The 20,870-nt window shown below is 39.1% G+C and overlaps 1 protein-coding gene across 2 annotated transcripts in view; it reads right to left on the bottom strand.

The window, feature by feature from the left end:
* Nucleotides 1-20,870, bottom strand: part of FIG4 (FIG4 phosphoinositide 5-phosphatase) — a 145,777-nt gene that overhangs the window by 7,026 nt on the left and 117,881 nt on the right. The window lies entirely within an intron of this gene.

The following is a 20,870-nucleotide window of genomic DNA, read 5'->3' as shown; positions in this document are numbered from 1 at the left end:
TCTAGGAAAAAAACATTAATTAGGACAAGTTGAAAAATGTATCAGGTGCTCTGGTCTTAGAAGAGCAAAACCTCAGCAAATTTCTTAGTAATACCAGCCCTTGTTTTTGATTAATATTTTATTTGCCTGTCTGTCAGCTTTATAATCTATTAGGAAATAATTGCCCTTACCATCTAACTAGCAAGGGGACCTTTGGTATATGTCCCTTTGAAATGACTTTCTCTCTCTGGCCTTTAATTTTACCCAGAGGCCCTCAGTTTGTGAATGGACATTCTAACTTTCTCCCCTACAATGTCCACTGCTTCTCTTTAGACCCTTTATTAGATTGCTTATATCTTTCCAACAAGGTACTCATACATTGAAGCCTAGTCATGAACCTGTTCTACCAAGATGATAGCGTGAGAATGTGTTTGTATCTTCATGTTAAAAAATCAAGATAATAATGCATAGTATCTACACTCTGTGCACCAGTATACAGACACCAAAATTCAAACAACCAAACTCACTGCCGTTGAGTCGATTCTGACTGTAGCGACCCTATAGGACAGAACACAACTGCCACATAGGGTTTCCAAGGCTATACATCTTTACAGAAGCAGACTGCCACATCTTTCTCCTACAGAGTGGCTGGTGGGTTTGAACTGCCGACCTTTTGGTTAGCAGCTGAGTGCTTTAACTACTGTGCCACTAGAGGTCCTATGTAGACACCAGAGAGTCCAAATGTAGTTCTCAAAATGCACTATCCATTATGATAGCCACTAGTCACACATGGAAGGAGCCCTGGTAGCACAGTGGTTAAGTGCTCAGCTGCAAAGTGAAAGGTTGGTGGCTTAAACCCACCAGCTACTCCACCACTGAAAGGTGTGGCAGTCTGCTTCTATAAAGACCACAGCCTTGGAAAGCCTATAGGGGCAGTTCTACTCTGTCCTATAGGGTCACTATGCGTCGGAATCGACTCTATGGCAACAGGAGTCACATGTGGCTATTTAAATTTATATTTAATTAAAATTAAACATTCAGTTTTTCAGTCACACTAACCATATTTCAAGTGCTCAATAGCTCCATGTGTGGCTAATCATGACTGTATTGGGCAGTGCAGATACAGAACATTTCCATCATCATAAAAAGTTCTATTGGACAGAATTGTTCTAAAACCTCTTTCCTGGTATTTTTCCCTCAGAAATTCTGGGTACCTTTATCATAGTTGCTCTTTCTATGTCTCTTCAAGCCCATTATCCTAATACAATATGCCTCTACATAGCATTTATCACTATCCAATCTTTTACTTGGTCCTATAGGATCACTATGAGTCAGAACTGACTTAACGGCACCACCTACTAACTACCAACCAGCCCAATCTTCTATTTATGTGTATATACTAATTGCATATCTCAATCACCTCTTTATTCTCAATGCCCAGAAGAGGGTCTGGCACATAGTAAACACTCAGTAATTATTTGCTGAATGAATGGATGAATGGCATCTGGCTAGGGAATCTGATTTTATCTTGGATTTCTAAATCTACAGCCTGAATTCAGTGTGATTTAGACTATTCTAGAAAATAGGAAGGCTAGGACTTCCCATTAGAAGGCTTACTCTTAAGTTTCTTTCCTCTGGTACCCATAAGGTAAACAAGGGAACTGAGGGGAAGCCAAGATGCTTTCAGGAGCCAAAACTATTTAAGTGGCTGTAAAAAACATGAGTAAGGCAGAAAGGGTAGGATCTTATTCCTACCTTTAGAGGTGATCAGATAGATTAACAAATTTGTCCAAAGTCACAAGATTACTTAAATGGGCTAAAATCAAGAAGAATGTGTTAACGTTCAAAAGACCACTAATAAAACAAAACAAAGGCAAAATATACCCCTGTATTTGGCGCTCCTGGAAAGAAGGAATTATGTACTGTATTTTAATGCAAATAACACACGAGTTACACGAGAACTATTTTAGTTTCATAATTTCTGTGCATTATATATGTGTAGGTGTGTTATCTACATGGGCATGTTATTGTGAAAAAATATGGTATATTCTCTTTTATGTACCCTTTTGAAACAATTTCAATGCCAGAAATAACGGGTAAGCACTCAGTAATGCTTGCTGCCTTGACCCTCTAACCTGTGCAAGTCTTTGGGTAGAAATACATGGTTTCACAGAGTAAATGTGTCCATTTTTAGGGGCTAGAACTTAAACATGTACTGGGAAATAGAACCATATTACTAGCTGCTGATGACATTCTAAACGTTAATTTCCTACTTTGCTAAAAAGACAGCAAATCTACACTACACACACAAAATGCTAAGACTCTAATACACAATCCCCAACAAAGTCCAATTATTTCAGAATTACACATCATTGAGAACTAACAAACCTGACACAAAATAGTGAACAAATCCAATTCCTTCAAATCCAAACATTTCCAAATCCAACAGTTATTATAATGGGATGGTTGACTTGCCCTCCAGCAGAGACGTACATGAAAAGATCAGTATTCACACAAGAATCTTCAAAAATGAGATGGAATGCATAAAGATCAATATCCTAGGTGTTAATACCAAACCCGCTGCTGTCGAGTTGATTCCGACTCATAGCAACCCTAGGCATCAGTGAGGTGAAATGGACTGGTATTGGCCATTATGAAATTGGACAATCATATGGTCTACTACGCTGGGAATGACAAACTGAAGAGGAATGGGGTCTCATTCATTGTCAAAAGGAACATTTCAAGATCTGTCCTAAAGTAGAATGCTGTCAGTGATAGGATAACGTTCATAAGTCCACAAGTTAGACCAGTGAATATCATTATTATTCAAATTTACGCACCAACCACTAAGGCCAAGGATGAAGAAATTGAAGATTTTTACCAACTTATGCAGTCTGAACTGGATCAAATACGTAATCAAGATGCATTGATAATTACCGATGATTGGAATGCAAAAGGTAGAAACGAAGAAGGATCTACATTTGGAAAATATGGCCTTGGTGACAGAAATGATGCTGGAGATTGCAAGACTAATGACATATTCATTGCAAATATCTTTTTTCAACAACATAAATGGTGACTACACATGTGGACTTCACCCTACTGAAATACACAGGAATCAAATTGACTACATCTGTGGAAAGAGATGACGGAGAAGCTCAATATCATCAGTCACAACAAGGCCAAAGGCCAGCTGCAGAACAGGCCATCAATTGCCAGCATGCAAATTCAAGGTGAAGGTGAAGAAAATTAGAACTAGTCCACAAAAGCCACAAGTATGATCTTGAGTATATCCCACCTGAATTTAGGGACCATCTCAAGAATAGATATGATCCATTGAACACTGATGATTGAAGACTAGACAAGTTGTGGAATGACATCAGGGGCATCATACATAAAGAAGGCAAACGGTCATTAAAAAGACAGGAAAGAAAGAAAAGACCAAAATGGATGTCAGAAAAGACTCTGAAACTTGTTCTTGAACACAGAACAGCTAAAGCGAATGGAAAAAATGATCACATAAAAAAAGCTGAACAGAAGAATTCGAAGGGTGTCTCAGGAAGACAAAGTAAAGTATTGAAATGTGCAAAGTTAGAAAACCAAAAGGGAAAAACACATTCAGCATTCCTCAAGATGAAAAGAACTGAAGAAAACACTCAAGCCTTGAGTTACAATATTGAAAGATTCTATGTACAAAAATACTGAATGACGCAGGAGGCATCAAAAGAAGATGGAAGGAATACACGGAGTCACTGTACCAAAAAGAACTGGTTGACATTCAACCACTTCAGGAGGTACCATATGATCAAGAACTGATGGTACTGAAGGAAGAAATCCAAGCTGAACTGAAAGCACTGGCAAAAAATAAGGCTCCAGAAATTGATGGAATACCAATTGAGATGTTTCAAAAAACAGATACAAAGCTGGAAGCACTCGCTCGTCCATGCCAAGAAATTAGGAAGACAGCTACCTGGCCAATCTACTGAAAGAGATCCATATTTGTGCCCATTCCAAAGAAACAGGATACAACAGAATGTGGAAATTATGTAACAATATCATTAATACACACATGAGTAAAATTTTGCTGAAGATCATTCGAAATGGTTGCAGCAATAAATTGACAGGGAACTGCCAGAAACTCAAGCCGGATTCAGAAGAGGACATGGAATGAGGGATATCATTGCTGATGTCAGATGGATCTTGGTGGAAGGCAGAGAATACCAGAAAGATGTTTATCTGTATTTTATTGACTATCCAAAGGCATTTGACTGTGTGGATCATAACAAATTATGGATAACATCGCAAAGAATGGGAATTCCAGAATACTTAATTGTGCTCTTGAGGAACCTGCACATAGACCAAAAGGCAGTCATTCGAACAGAACAAGGGGATACAGCATGGTTTAAAGTCAGGAAAGGTGTGTGTCAGGGTTGTATCCTTTCACCACGCTCATTCAATCTGTATACGCAACAAATAATCCGATAAACTGGACTACATGAAAAAGAACGTGGCATTAGGGTTGGAGAAAGGCTCATTAACCACCTGCTATATGCAGATAATACAACCTTGCTTGCTGGAGGAGAAGAGGACTTGAAGTACTTATTGATGAAGATCAAAGACTACAGCCTTCAGTATGGATTACACCTCAACATAAAAAACAAACAAACAAACAAAAAACCACAAAAATCCTCACAACTGGACCAATAAGCAACATTATGATAAATGGAGAAAAGATTGAAGTTTTCAAGGATTTCACTGTACTTGGATTCACAATCAATGACCACAGAAGTCCCAGGCAAGAAATCAAACAACATATTGCACTGGGCAAAAAGCAAAGATGTCACTTTGAGGACCAAGGTGTGCCTGACCCAAGCCATGGTATTTTCAATCACCTCATGTGCATGCGAAAGCAGGACAATGAATAAAGAAGACTGAAGAAGAATTGATACATTTGAACTATAGTGTTGGTTGAGAATACTGAATATACTATGGACTGCCACAGGAATGAACAAATCTGTCTTGGAAGTACAACTAGAATGTTCCTTAGAAACAAGGATGGTGAGACTTCAACTCATGCATTTTAGACATGTTATCAGAAGTGATCAGTCCCTGGAGAAGGACATCATGCCTGGTAAAGTGGAGGGTCAGTAAAAAAGAGGAAAACCCTCAATGAGATGGACCCAGTGGTTACAACAATTAGCTCAACCATAACAACAATTGTGAGGATGGCGTAGCCCTGGGCGGTGTTTAGTTCTGTTGCACACAGCATTGCTCTGAGTCTGAACACCACCACCACCACCAGGAGAGACATACTGGAAGGGAGGTTAGAAATTACATGTGGTTGTTAGCTGCATGGGCAGGTTAAAATTCATTAAAACAAGGATGACAATAATGTCAGTCCCTAAACAATCTACCATTAAAAAAAAAAAAAAAAATTTTTTTTTTTTTTTTTAATTAGAAAGTGCAAAATGAGTGATAAGAAGAGAGTGAAGAATATAATCTGTGATGATGGATGTTATGGATTGAACTGTGTCCCCCAAAAATGTGTGTCAACTTGGTGAGGTCATGATTCCCAGTATTGTGTGACTGTCCACCATTTTGTCATCTGATGTGATTTTCCTATGTGTTGTAAATCCTACCTCTATGATATCAATGAGGTGGGATTAGTGGCAGTTCTGTTAATGAGGCAAGACTCTATCTACAAGATTAGATTGTATTTTGAGTCAATCTCTTTTGGAATATAAAAGAGAGAAGTGAGCAGAGAGACACGGAGACCTCATACCACAAAGAAACAAGAGCCAGGAGAATAGCACGTCCTTTGGACCTGGGGTCCCTGCACTGAGAAGCTCTTAGACCAGGGGAGGACTGATGACAAGGACGTTTCACCAGAGCTGACAGAGAGAGAAAGCCTTTCCCTGGAGTTAACACCCTGAATTTGGACTTCTAGCCTCCTAGACTGTGAGAGAATAAATTTCCCCTTTTTTAAGTCATCCACTTGTGGTATTTCTGTTAAAGCAGCAATAGATAACCAAGACAATGGAACATATACATACACATGCACACACACACGGCATGTGTGAATACATACACTTGTGCTATATCTGGAGCCCTGGTGGTGCAGCGGTTAAGAGCTTGGCTGCTAACCAAAAGACTGGTAGTTCAAATCCACCAGCCACTCCTTGGAAACCTGATAGGGCATGTATTCTCTGCTCTATAGGGTCACTGTAAGTTGGAATTGACTCGACAGCACCTAACAAAAACAACATGCTATATATACACTAATATTTTATATACATATATAGACTAATATTATACATATATAATATATACATACTATTTTTTTATATACATAAGTTCTTTAAACACAATGCTGAAGAAAGGGCTATATATATTTCAGCCATCCCCACTAAGTGATGTACTTTAAATAAGTCCACGTGATCTGTTAACTCTCACTTTTACAGTGTTTGTTCTATTGTGCAGATACTACAATAAAAGTATAGATGATGAGTGTATGTGGTAATGGAGCCAATACATCTAGGTAACATACTGTAACATTTACTATTTTGCCCTTAAAAGGTAACTTCTTATTTTATACTGTTATATAGAGAAGACCAACACAATGCACATAAGAGCCTTAAAGGCTGTCAAAAGTTTGTCAGAGAAAAGCTCTCCATTAAAATGGCATTACCTCAATTTCCCCACATCCTCACCAACATTTATTATTTTCTCAATCTTAGCCATCCGAGGGGGAGTGAAATAGTACCTCATCGTGGTTATGATTTGCATCTCTCTGATGGCTAATGACTTGCTGAGCATCTTTTCATGTGTTTGGTGGCCACTTAAGTGTCTTGTTTGGTGAAATGTCTATTCAAGTCCTTTGTCCATTTTATGATTGGATTTGTCCTTTTGCTGTTAAGTTGCTGAAGTTTTATTCATATTTTGGTTATTAGATTCTTGTCAGATATATGGTTTCCAAAAATATTCTCCTGGTTGGTACTTTGTTTTTTTTTTGATAAAGTCTTTTGATGAACAAAAGTTTTTAATTTTTATGTGGCTGTGCTTTTTTTTTTTTAAGTTTTTTTTTCATTCAAACGTGCATTTGCTGACTCCATAGTTCATTGTTGTTAGGTGCTGTTGAGTTGGTTCCAAGTCATAGGGGCCCTGTACACAATAGGATGAAACACCGCCTGGTCCTGTGCCATCCTTAGAATTGTTGTTATGCTTGAGCTCATTGTTGCAGCCACTGTGTCAAACCACTTCATTGAGGGTTTCCTTTTTTCCACTGACCCTGTACTTTGCCAAGCACGATGTCCTTCTCCAGGGACTGATCCCTCCTGACAACATGTCCTAAGTATGTAAGATGCAGTCTCACCATCCTTGCTTCTAAGGAGCATCCTGGTTGTACTTCTTCTAAGACAGATTTGTTCGTTCTTCTGGCAGTCCATGGTATATTCAATATTCTTCACCAACACCACAATTCAAAGGCATCAGTTCTTCTTCTACCTTCCTTATTCACTGTCCACCTTTCACATGCATATGACGCGACTGAAAATACCATGACTTGGGTCAGGCGCACCATAGCCTTCAAGGTGACACCTTTGCTTTGCAACACTTTAAAGAGGCTCTTTGCAGCGGATGCAATGTGCTGTTTGATTTCTTGACTGCTGCTTCCATGGCTGTTGATTGTGGATCCAAGTAAAATGAAATCCTTGACAACTTCAATCTTTTCTCCATTTATCCTGATGTTGCTTACTGGTCCAGTTGTGAGGATTTTTATTTTCTTTATGTTGAGGTGCAATCCATACTGAAGGCTGTGGTCTCTGATCTTCATTAGTAAGTGCTTCAAGTCCTCTTCACTTTCAGCAAGCAAAGTTGTATCAACTGCATAACACAGGTCGTTAATGAGTCTTCCTCTAATCCGGATGCCCTGTTCTTTTTCATATAGTCTAGCTTCTCAGATTATTTGCTCAGCATACAGATTGAAGAGGTATGGTGAAGGAATACAACCCTGAGGCACACCTTTCCTGATTTTAAACCACTCAGTACCCCCTCGTTCTGTCCAAACAACTGCCTCTTGGTCTACGTAAAGATTCCTCATGAGCACAATTAAGTGTTCTGGAATTCTCATTCTTTGCAATGTTATCCATAATTTGTCATGATCCACACAGTCGAATGCCTCTGCATAGTCAATAAAACACAGGTAAACATCCTTCTGGTATTCTCTGCTTTCAGCCAGGATCCATCTGACATCAGCAATGATATCCCTGGTTCCACGTCCTCTTCTGAAACCGGCCTGAATTTCTGGCAGTTCCCTGTCAATATACTGCTGCAGCCATTTTTGAATGATCTTCAGGAAAATTTTGCTTGTGTGTGATATTAATGATATTGTTCTATAATTTCCACTTTCGGTTGGATCACCCTTCCTGGGAATAGGCATAAATATGGATCTCTTCCAGTCAGTTGGCCAGGAAGCTGTCTTCCATATTTCTTGGCATAGACGAGTGAGCACCTCCAGCACTGCATCTGTTTGTTGAAACATCTCAACTGATATTCCATCAATTCCTAGAGCCTTGTTTTTTGCCAATGCCTTCAGAGCAGCTTGGACTTCTTCCTTTAGTACCATGGGTTCCTGATCATATGCTACCTCTTGAAATGGTTGAACATCGACTAATTCTTTTTGGTACAATAACTTCCACCTTCTTTTGACGTTTCCTGCATCGTTTAATAATTTCCCTATAGAATCCTTCACTACTGCAACTTGCGGCTTAAATTTTTTCCTCAGTTCTTTCAGCTCCATAGTTTAGTCTAGCCCATTTGATATGCCTCTTAATTTACAGGTCCTCTTTCCTTTCTTTTCCTTAGCATTTAATTGTTGAAGTGTCCAGGTTGTAGATATTCCCTCAGTTTGGATTTTGCTGATTGGATATTCATTATGCAGTTCAAAATGTTCCTTTGTCTTTTATATTTCCTGCAAGTTAGCAGTTGGATGTAGAAGCTTGATGAGACTCTGCTTCAATCCCATTGGCAAGACTATGGGTTGTGGTGTGTTGTTTCATCAGGAGAGCCATCCTATCTAGCTGTTCATCTTTTTTGATGTTAATAGCCACTGATGCTCAATATCTGGATCCATTAATTCACTGGAGATTGCCAAATGATAACCATCTCATCTTTTTTTTAAATTAGCTGGGATAATTTTGTGCTTTTCCTCATCTCTGATTTGGTTACTCACTGGTACAGTTCATATGATTCAAAGAATCATATGATTGATTCCTTCCCCTCATTTGTCAGTTTTCCAGATAATGAATTGGTTCCCTACTATCCTTTAAAAATGACCAATTAAAAAAAAAAAATCCCAAATTAGTGGATTTAGACATATTCTATGAGTTCCAATCTGCTACAATCATAATAATGTTCAAATTGTCCTCTCTATGTCCAGTGGGAGCCTCTTTAAGTTTGTTCCTGAGTTTCTGATATGACCCTAGTAATCCTAGATAGGTTTCTTGCTATCTTGATTCACACGATGTTCCAGGTTCATTTTGTACATTTCCTGAACAAAACCTGAAACCAGTCAATTCTCCAAGAAGCTCTCATTCCTATTAGTGAGGAACTGGTATTTCAAGACTACAATGCAGGCACTAGGGATTCCCACTGCTACTGGGCCACTGTATGTGTGCGGATGGCTACCCAAGAAATTTACTCCACTATCCAAGCAGGTAAACCATTCTTGCCTAGAACACCTACAGACAACGGTTCTGTGTTTCCCAGAAACTACCTTTCTGAATAACGGTTTTGATTTTCCTTTTCCGCCATTATATATTGGGAGCAGAGAGGTAGTCTTTTAGTTTACAGGTCACTAGATCACAAGAGAAGGAGCCCTAGTGGCTCAATGGTTAAGTATTCAGCTGTTAACCAAAAGGTCAGCAGTTTGAACCCACCAGGTGATCTGCTCCTGTAAAGATTACAGCCTAGGAAACCCTAGGGGGTGATTTTACTCTGTTTTATAGGGTTGCTATGAATCAGAATAGATTTGACGGCATACAACAACAACAGCAGGTCACAAGAAGCCTCATTTGGACCTGATGAAGAGATTTGCACATAACCCAGAGATCCTGGCCTTTGAGTGGGATGCAGTAATTTAAGGAGGAGGGACTGGGTTCTATTTATAGGAAGAAGAGTATGCATAGATAACTGGGTAGCTAGAGGGGCAGAATGTAGCAGATACCATAGACTAAATTCCTCAATATCTACCTGAATCCACCTTCTAGTGTGCAGAGGCTGAAAATCAAAGACAAATTTCCCAGACTTCCTTGAAAGTAGAGTTCAAAATGTGATTTCATTTCTTGCAACCACTTGTACTTACATGAGGCTTTGAGTTTGAACTGAGTCATGCGCAGAGAGGTATCCATTTTGCAGACTGTGGCAGAGGTAGCATGTTCTCAAATTGGCTACTATAGTGGTGGTTTTTTGATTTGGTGGCTTCCTGATAATAGCTGAGGTGGCTGGTTTTGGTGCCAGTAGCTGCTATGACAGTTTCTCGATCAAGGCAGATGCAGCAGCTACTCTGATGGTTTGCCATATGATTTTTGGAGTCATTTCTGCAAGCTTGGTGTAGAGTCTGCTTCTTCAGCCCTCCTAGTGATTCTGAAACCCACTTAAAATCGTATAATAAATTACTTTCTGTTTAGTGTAGCTAGAGTGGATTATGTTTTCTGCAACTGAACCCTGACCACACAGCTGCTGTTGCTGCTGTTGTTAGATGCCATCAAGTCTGGCCATGAGTAAAGCACAGTCAGATCCAGCTCTCTTGCTTTTAGCTAGGAGCAGGCACCCAGACTCTCAGGTGACTGGGCCTGTTACTTCCAGAAACTCAACCAAGTGACTGGAGTAATAGCCTTGTGTCTTATCTCCCACATAGAAGTGATGATGCCCTACTTATATTCTTCACACCCATGTGATGTTCTCACCTTTTCCTGATTATTTATAAAATTTTATCATTGAGTTTGCCATGTCATGTCATGACATCTCTTGTAACCAACCTATAGCTTTTTAAATAAACTTTGTATTTTATAACTGCTTTAGATTGACAGAATTATTGCAAAGAGAGAGCAGAGTTCCCATATCCCCCACATTCAGTTTCTCCTATTTTCAACATCTTCCATCAGTACATTTGTTACAATTAATGAACCAATATTGATACATTATTGTTAACAAAAGTCCATAGTTTATTCAGATTTCCTTAGTTCCAGGGCCCCAGCCAGGAGACCACATTGCATTTAGTCATCATGTCTCCTTAGGTTCCTCTTGGCTGTGATAGTTTCTCAGACTTTTCTTTGCTTCTGATGACCTTGACAGTGTTGAGGAGTACTTTTCAGAGTTTTCTTTCACTTTACTAACCGTAAGAATCAGGAAAAAAAACTGTCCTTTGGAAGGTGGTATCAGTAGTATCATGAGCCATCAAAACAAAACTGAACTATCCTGAGTTTTCAGAAAGACACTCATGAGGCCTCATTTCTGTCAGCATTAGTCTGTGATGGGTAACCTGTCCAGTAGATGTTCCAACAGCTGCTGAAGGGACTCCTAGAAAGGATTCAACGGAGTAGTGGATCCCCATCCTGGCTGAGGATTACATTCAAATGGAGAACTTTATAAAATACAGATTTCCAGGCTTTACTTCAGATGTTGTGAACCAGAATCTTCAGCAATAGGAGTGTAAATTCTGTGTTTTGTATTCCTTGTTTTAAAATGACAATACTAATTATGTTTTTAACACAGAAAATGGTAAAGAAGAAAACAAAACATGACCCATAATCTGTTAGTATCTTTAATGTAAAGAAAAGTATGGTGCTGTTGTTGTTGGTAGTTGCCCTGGCATCAATTCTGACTCATGGTAACTCCATATGTTACATGTACAAAATTTAAACAGTAACCGAAAGTCCAAAATGAAAATTAAGTGCCTCTCCATAATCTATTTAACCACCTTTAGGGACACTGGTTGTTCCCTGTTTTTATTGTTGTTTGATTTTTGTTTGCTTTGAGATTTCTATTTTCAAATTAGCTTCCCAAGATATTCTCATGTGACCAGAAAACTGGAACCCACTACCATAGAGGAACAGCCCTGGTGACACAATGGTTAATGCACTCGGCTGCCAACCGAAAGGTCAGCGGGAAGAAGATGTGGCAGTCTGCTCCCATAAAGATTTCAGCCTCGGAAACCCTACTCTGTTGTTATGAGTTGGAATCAACTCCACAGCAATGGGTTTGGAATGAACATCTAACACAATTATAAATAATCATTTTAAAAAATGGCTAAGAAAGTCAAGATAGTCCCAATCCCTTTTTTCTTCTGAATACAGACAGAATATATTTTATTCAGACGTTCTGGGTTTAATTAGTGTTTTGGTGACATCACACACACAGAATAACTACTGTGGTCTTTTACTAACGGGTGTAAACTGTCCTACAAAGAATGCCTTTGCAAGCTAATGGAAAGTGGGTTTGAGAAGGAAGATTTATAAAAATGTTTACTTTTCCCAATTGAGATCAAACCAATGTTTTTAAATCAGGGTTCTAAGAATAAGTTAAATATAGAAACTAAGGAAATCTTATAGAACTTCAAGAATTTGGAAACAACAAGGAAGTGGAAATTCAGAAATCATAGTTCTATTCTAGGCATGTTGATCAAGGGATTCCAAACCTAAAACCAAATCCACTGCTGTCGAGTTGATTCTGACTCACAGCAACCCTATAGGACAAAGTAGAACTGCCCCATAGGGTTTCCAAGAGGCAGCTGGTGGATTCAAACTGCTGAACTTTTGGTTAGGAGCTGTAGGCTATTAACCACTGTGCCACCAGTGTTCCAAGGGATTCCAAGAGCTAGTTAAATATATGGGGGGGTGGTGGTGGTTGGAGGGGCGGTTCTCTTATCAACAGTTGCATTAATTTGGTAGCAGAAAGAAACTAGAAATCAGAAAATCATGGTCCTATTTTAACCAGTCCTACTGATGTAGACTTCAACTCATAATGACAGTAATAATTTATCAATTGAGAAAATCATGAGATGTTTGCCAAGAACTCTGAGTTGCTACATCTAAAACTGAACATAAACTACAATGAAATAAAAACCTATAAATACTTGTCATTTGTCTTGCCATTTGCTTCAATTTGTTAACCTTGGCAATTCTTCTTCACAATTTTTGTATAATATTTTCTAAAAGAGCTAAAACCAATGTATGTCAGGTATTATTCATTCATAATCAATTTATTGCTTACTTTTTACCATGCTACCTGGCATGATACCTGGTATATAGCAAAGACAGGTAAGTCTTGCCCTCCAGTAACTCCCAGTCTTTTTAGATTCATTTTAGATTAAAAATAATCACATAGTGGGATCCATTTACCAAGGACTTTCTCACAAAATTGGGAAGATTTTAAAAGAATGTTAATAAAATATGAATAGGCTTTAATTATGAAAATATATTTAGTTTCCATGGTATCATTCCTCAAATTTCTTCATAAGATCATAAAGAAAATGAGTAATAATATTAAAATATTAAACATGGAAAATTGGTTATATAACACTAAAAAACTATTAGTGCCTGTTGATGAATTTCAAACACAATTAAGACTTAATGGGGTTTGTACTTTATTTTTAAAACCATTTGTAAAAGCCCCAAGGAGTTCTGAGTCATACATAGAGTGTAGCTATATTTAAATATGAAATTGAAATCTTTTTTTCTTTGTATTTCAACCAAAAATGTATCTTAACTGAAAAGACTTCTAATCTATGCTCACAGAAGACAAGGGCAGTGAATACATTCTACCTGGGCACACACTGTCATTGGGCAAAAAAAATAGTTACCAGGAAGCCACAGTGACATAACACAAAGCTCACTAATTCATCTGCCAAAAAGCATCCCACCCACCTTGCATACACAAAACGAGTGATAATTTGGTAAACTAATAACATAAGGTTAAAGAGTTACAAAATACGATTCTTGTATCCTGAGCTAAGAAAACCAATGAGTAATAGCCCTCACATGGCCATACCAGATATCCAAATCTGCTTCCCCAGGATTAACCTTGCTTGCTCATATGAACACTAACACAGAGTTCTATGGGCTAAAATACATCTTAAACCAATTCATCATCCCTATCAGCAATTGAAGGGTCCCCCCTGCTTTAATCTGACCGTTTAAAAATTTAAAAAGCACACATAAGGCTCTATTTAACTTGGACCTCCTTCGAGAAAGTGAAGAAATTTAACTTACTTGCTTTTAAATCAAGAGCTGGAAAACACTAAATTATGCAATTCCTTGAATCTAAATCCTCTTGAGCTCCACACGTACCATTCAGATGTCCTCTTTTTGTCACAAACTACCATCTTAGCCCCTAAACTTTCCGTTTGTTCTGTATTTCCTATCCTGGTGACTTACCGCCATATCTAGTCAAGCCAGAAAACCCCTGGCCTTGTACATGTCCCCCACACCCAATCCATTACGGAATCTTTACGGATTCTACCTTTATATTTCAACTGCCAATAGCAGACTCTAATCATTTTCTTGTCCTGATGTTTCCAACAGATAGGTTGGTTAGCTCCCCACTTCTAATCCATTCTCCATGCTATTTCCAGAGTGACCATTTTAAAATGCAAATATAAGCCTATCATCCCCCTGATTAAAACAATAAGTGTCAAGCTCCCTTTCTCAGTATGTAAGGCTCCTTCTGGTCTTGTCCGATCTATCTGTGTCTCCTATCTGTTGATTATCCCTTTGTATTACCAGTTGCCAGAGAGTTGATTCTGACTCATGGCAAGCTCACGTGGGTCAGAGTAGAACTGAGCTCCGTGGGGTTTTCAATGGCTGATTTTTCAGAAGTAGACTGCCAGGCTTTTCTTCTAAGGCACCTCGAGGTAGACTCTAACTTCCAGCCTTTTGGTGAACAGCTGAGTGTGTTAACCATTTGCACCACTCAGGGACATTTCTCCTTACATTGCCCATTGACTTCGAGTCGATGGTACACAGAATTACTTATAGGTCTCCAAAAGCAGTGTGTGGTCTAGAGTCTCTGTCCTAAGCCTCTTTGCCTTCTTTGTCTAGATAACTCCATCCTTCCCTTGAACTCAGCCAGAGGCTAAGCTTGCCCAGAAATCTCTACCCAGGAATTCCATGTACTCCCACAGCCTCCTCTGCTAACACGTTAACACCACCTGCTGTAATCACTGACCCACTTGTCAATCTCCCCACTAATAGTAAAGTAAAGCCTTAGAGGCAGGGACTGTGTCTCACCCAACAACGTACTTGCAACAACGCAAGCACCTACATAGTGAGCATTCAATAAATATGTGTTGTTTAATGACATCTGGAGTACTGCACACCGTACCTTATAGAAGAGCTATGTTCCTAAAAACAAACAAACAAAAAACCCTTATTAAGGTGTACTTAAGATCTTATGTGAACCCGTGAAAGTGGCTATAAATGGCATGTTTGTAGTCACTAAAATGAGACGTCAATACAGTAAATAAAAGGAATATCAATGTCAATTTAGATACCTTAAATTAGTAACATAAATACCTACAATTAAATTTCTGTTTATTATTCCACGCATGCTAGAAACTGTTGCATGATGGATATTTGCCCCTCAAATTTTCAACAAATTCACCTTGTTTCAATAAATTAATCTTGTTTAACATAGCATGCAGACACTATTCAAAGAAACGATGTTTGTTTGACAGGCTTTTCCATTTTTTACTTTCAGCTGTAGAGTCCTGCTCCCATGTCCCTCACACACTCATTCCAGCTCCCAATTCACTGAGTATCAGGAGTATATTTTCCAAGGCCTGGATTTATTTTATTTCTACTATTGATAGACCACAAAAAGTCCTCTCTTCTTTTCTTGACCTCTTCTTCTCTTTGTCTAATGATCCCCAACAGGAATCACTCACACATACTTTTCATTTATTCAACATTTACCAAGTGCCTAGACGCCATGAATAGCGCTGTTTTTTTAATTCATGTGGTTCCAGAAAAGGTGCATTCAAGTAAATCCAAGCTGTGATTGTTACCCACACTGAGAAATGTACTTTGTATGGCAAACCAGTACACACATGCTGTACTGATGCCTAGAAACAAGTTTCATGAGACCATACTTAACCATACTGTGTGCCATGCACTGGCATTTTCTATACCATTGAGCTCTGTTCCATTTCATTTCATTGTTTGGAGTCCTACTAACTTAGTGTCAAGAACCCATTAATGGGTCAAGAATTACAGCCTGAAAAGCACTATACTAGAATACATGAAGGGAACTTGTGTTTGGGAGGGATTACTGTACTTAGGGGAAAAAAAATCTTAAAATACCCTGGCATGGGGATGGACAAAAGATGGAGAGGAGAAAGAGGGAAACGGAGGAAAGGAAAGTAAAAGTAGAAGATATGGAGGGGAGGGATAAAAAGTGATAACTAGGAATAGAAAAAGTATACAGGAAAAGTCAGAGAGGATTAAAGAAAAAGAGAGAAAAAAGTAAAGGCCAGAATAAAGAGGAAGAAAGGCTGTCATGGTAATTTCTGGGCAAGGAAAGAGGTTACATTGTTTCCTTGAGCTGAGGGCTGACCGACTTGTTATCACCTATTGTCTTCCGCCTACAGAGCGAATTAGCTGATTAATCATTGCTCACTGCCTCCCATCTAATCTAATCCTTAAACCTATAAAGACTGGACTCTAGGTGTTTGGGAAAGATAACAAGAGCTGCTCATTAAAATAGAAACACTTACTTAGCCTGCAGCGCAGAGACCAGACCATTATCTACAGAGGACTAGATGAAATCAATGGGGGGAGGGGGTGCGGTGACCTGCATATAGGAAACACATTATTGAAAATTATATCATGAAAAGTAAATGAAGCTGAGTTACTTATGGCCACTGTCATGCTCTCTCATCAGCCTGGAAAAGTGCTGTTACACTCCCTAAGAGCATCCTTCTCTGATTTGTGAAACACTTCCCCTAGCAGAGGAGTCCCTGGGCAGTGTGAAGAGTTAACTCCTTCAGCCGCTAACCAAAAGGTTAGAGGTTCGAGTCCACCCAGAGCCACCTTGGAAGAAAGGCCTGGCAATCTACTTGCAAAAAATCAGCCATTGAAAACCCTATGGATACAGTTCTACTCTGACACATATAGGAATGTCATGAGTTGGAATCGATTTGAGGAGCAACTGGTCTGGTTTTTCTGACTCTCCCCCTGGCAGAAGCCCATAGGGAAGGGCCTTTATGCTAAGACCAGTAAATACTGCTTATTACAAGATGTACTTATTGAATAAATCAACCTCCTGGTCCCCAAACAGTAAACACACTTATTTACTTGATTTATATTTCAGTTTATCCCGTGTTGGAAGAATCCTAAGTTAAAAAAATATTTATCTATACTCTATGTATTATATTTTGAACCATTTCTTAGAGGTAGTTTTTAAATGCCTGAGACATATTCTTGGAATAGGTGAGCCACAGAATAGCAGGCACTAATAATGTTTGTGCTTATGTTGTTTTTAACCCACCACTGATTGGCATTAGTTGCTTTTTTAAAACTCCCAGAGAACAGGTAGGAGTGTAAACCTAAAATGAGGACACGCTGGTCCTGCACAGACACAATGAATCACTGCCTGGCCCCATGGCACCCCGCTGCCCAGCACACAAATCCTTCTACTCTGGCCCTTCTCACCCTGGATTTGGTCATGGGTACGAGTGGAAACTATAAGGAGGGATAAAGAAAAAAACACTAGAAAGTTGGTGTGCTCACTTTAGTCTTTTAGAAGTCAGTAGGGAAACAAAGCAACAGGAGAGGGGAGAGGGCTTACTAGCAAGAAACCAAATAGGGGAAGAACTAACCAAATGTTCAAGGATGGGAAAAAAAGGTGCAAAACTACTCCCGGAAGGTGGCTGAAAGCCATCAGAGATTTGGGTTAGCTGGGTTTCTAGGGGTGCTCAGGGGGCCTATACAGACCTTATTTATTAGTAACGGGGAGGGAGAGGAGGGGTTCAGTACATTTCAACAAATATTTACTGTCCACTCTATTTAAAGTACTATTCTGGGGGTTGCAGGGGACACAGAGGTAGGCTGCTCTCTAGAAGCTTCTAACCCAGTAGGATAGCAATAACCCTACCAAGAGCACTGTTCCGATGATGGCTAAACGGTCTCTATTTCATGTTACCAAATCAGCCCAGCAAAGTATGCTTGCCCCGGAAGCACAAGTACATCTACATAAGGACAATGCGTTGAGGACTGGGAAAAGAATACAGGTACAGTCTCTTCAAATATTAAAAGAAAAAAAAAAATTCAAGACCAACAGAGCAGCAACATTAAGCCTGTAGGCAGAGGTGTCTACAAATCTAGTTCACAGCAGAGGACCAAAGTGAGGGTTGTTAATGCTAATAACTCAGTATTTTTACCACAGTGGCTACAGAAGCTGCCGGTAATATTGGGCATTTATAGTTTAGTGGCGCAGAGCATGGACTCTAGAGCTAATCTGGGTTTGAATCCCGGCTCCTCCACTTGTTAGCTGTGTGACCTTGGGCAAATTATATAACTTCTCTGTGCTTCGGTATCCCCCTCAGTAAGATGGAGGTGATGATAATATCTACTTCATAGATATTGTGAGAAGTGAGTTAACACAGGTTAAGGTATTAAGGAGAAGGAGCCCTGGTGGCACAATGGTTAAATGCTTGGCTGCTAACCATAAGGTTGGTGGTTCAAACCTACCCAGCACCATCGTGGAGGAAAGACCTAGTGATCTGCTCCCGAAAAGATTACTGCCTAAAAAAACCCTACGGGCTGTTCTACTCTGTCACATGGGGCTGCAATGAGTTGAAATCAACAGAACATCATCCAATAACAACAAAGTACATTGGAAAGTGCTCATCACATGCCAAGAGCTCAGCAGATACTTGTGATGTCATTCCTTCCTGATCACCACCCACACACTCAGGGAGAAGTATAAGTCAAAGGGAGGGTCTGCTCAGGCACAACACAGCTTTGGGTGTTTGGGCTGACGGTGTATTACTTCTATGAAATGTCCTGCAAGACCTTAACTGAAAGTGTCCAGGACCCTCGTGGTCACTGCCCCCCACCTTTAGGGAGTCCCTGCTCCACTGGCTCTTTGCCAGTTATTTACTGTCAATATTTTTTTTCATTTGGCAATTTATATACCTCATATGTAGAAAAGGAAAACTGATTTTGCCTCAAAATTTAAAGAAAAATTGGGAAGATTATGAACTATTCAGAGATGAGCAGATACATATGTATTGGAGCTTAAAATAAACTTATTACCATTTTTAAATATACTAGAATCTAAAATATAACAAGATGAGCATTTCAAGAATCTCATGCAAATCTAATTTCTCTTGGTTTTGGCATAGCTTCAGTAATCTAAAAATGAATAGTTGACATTTTAAGAACCTGGTTACAGAGTTCCAGTGTAAAATACACACACACACACACACACACACACACACAAAACTCATGGGCAGTTGCCATGACAACATAATGCCGAGCCTACCAAGCTCTTTGTTATCCTGCTAAAGATGTGGTGCAAAAACACACTCATGTTAGAGTCTTTACTAGTTAAGTGGAAAGGTTAAAAAAAATTCTAGATCCACATGGTTTTTATCTGTCCTAGGGCTAAGAAAAGCAAATACTAAATATTTTAAGAAAAAGAATATGAAAGTAATAACTGGAAGACCCATTACAGATCAAAGTAGACACAATGTTGAAGAAAACAAGGGAAAACGTTATTTTACTTTGTATGCTATATTCATTTTGAGAGTTCTCTTGTTATAAGTTTACTACAAAATTTTAATGATGTAATACAATTTGTATAATATAATAAAAGTCTCTTATTTTTTACTAACACATAAGTATTTTCCTTGTTTGGCCACATGTATTTCAATTCATTTGGGAGCCCATACTTCCATATGTTAATAAGCCATAAGAAAGAAAAGTTGTTTCTAAATTAATAAGAGTTAATATGCTTAAAAAAAAAAAAGAGGGGGGATAAAAGGGACAGGGAAGAGGAAAAAGGGATAAACAGCCCTTTTGGAGGCTATGATAAAACACTGTCTAGTTTTTCTATCACTTTGTCTCCCTTTTAGGTTTCACTTTCTCTGCTCCCAGCCATTAGACCCAGGCCCCCTCGACACTCAGCTGTGGACCCTTTCTCAGTCTATTCTCTCTTCCTAGGTGGTATCATCCTTAACCAATGACTTTAATTACATTAACCTGTATGCTTCTTGGAAACTCTATGGGGCAGTTCTGCTCTGTCCTATAGGGTCACTATGAGTTGGAATCGACTCGATGGCACTGGGTTTAACCTACAGTCTGGGCTCTCTTCTGAGTTCCAGATCAGCTGATTCAATTACCTCCTAAACTCCTCCAGTTTGATGTTACTGTAAAAACAAACCAGCTGTATCTGCAGTGATCCTTAGCTCAATAAATGGCAGCTATGAATGGTATTCAATGCTTACCTCCTGAATGAATGAATGAATCAGGTAGTCAAGCCTTTTACACAAACCAAAAACCTAAGGGTCATCCTGGATAACTCCTTCTTCCTCCTCCTCCGTGATGAGTCTGTATCCAAATTCTGTCTATTTTACCTCCTAAATATGTCTCACGCATGTCCCATTTGCAACAGCCTTACAGTCACTGCTCTCTAAGGCACCAGGCTTTGCCTGGATTACTCTAACAACCTCCTAACTGTCAATCAGGAACTGTGAAGATATAGGACACAGAGGAGTTAGGCCAGTACCTATCAAATGAATAATTTATTGAACAAACAGATAAAACTTGGTCTAAGAAAAGGAGGAGAACATTTACTGTCAACCACACGCCAGAGACTAAGCTAGATGCCTCACA

This window comes from Elephas maximus, chromosome 1, assembly GCF_024166365.1.
Source record: "Elephas maximus indicus isolate mEleMax1 chromosome 1, mEleMax1 primary haplotype, whole genome shotgun sequence".
Classification (NCBI taxonomy): Eukaryota; Metazoa; Chordata; class Mammalia; order Proboscidea; family Elephantidae; genus Elephas; species Elephas maximus.
This window is presented reverse-complemented; position numbering and strand designations above follow the sequence as displayed.